Raw genomic sequence first — 375 nt, 5'->3', positions numbered from 1 at the left:
TTTTATTAAGTTAAATTTATTACAATTTCTTCAAATTGTTTTCCTAAACTCAACTGATATAAAACCCAAAGTGAAAGCTTTCCACAAAATTTTTGTCCCGATGTTTGAATTTGAAATGTTAAACATTTGATTGGTTGATTAGTCAATTTCACTAATTGCATTATCTCTTCAGTTGGTTCTAATCCAAAAGAATCAAAGAAATAAAAGTTATTTAAAGAGTCTTTGTATAAAGCAGAATGATGAACACCGGTTTGATCTGAAGTATTTATATTTGTTATCGCATAAAATTTACCTTTCTTATCCTTGAGATAATTTATTTCATCTCTAATACAATAATAAAACGGTGATATATTTAACTCATTTGCCCATCTCATA

The sequence above is a fragment of the Lottia gigantea genome (assembly GCF_000327385.1).
Source record: "Lottia gigantea unplaced genomic scaffold LOTGIsca_41, whole genome shotgun sequence".
NCBI lineage: Eukaryota > Metazoa > Mollusca > Gastropoda > Lottiidae > Lottia > Lottia gigantea.
The sequence above is the reverse complement of the archived record's forward strand: the minus strand, read 5'-3'. Positions refer to the sequence as shown.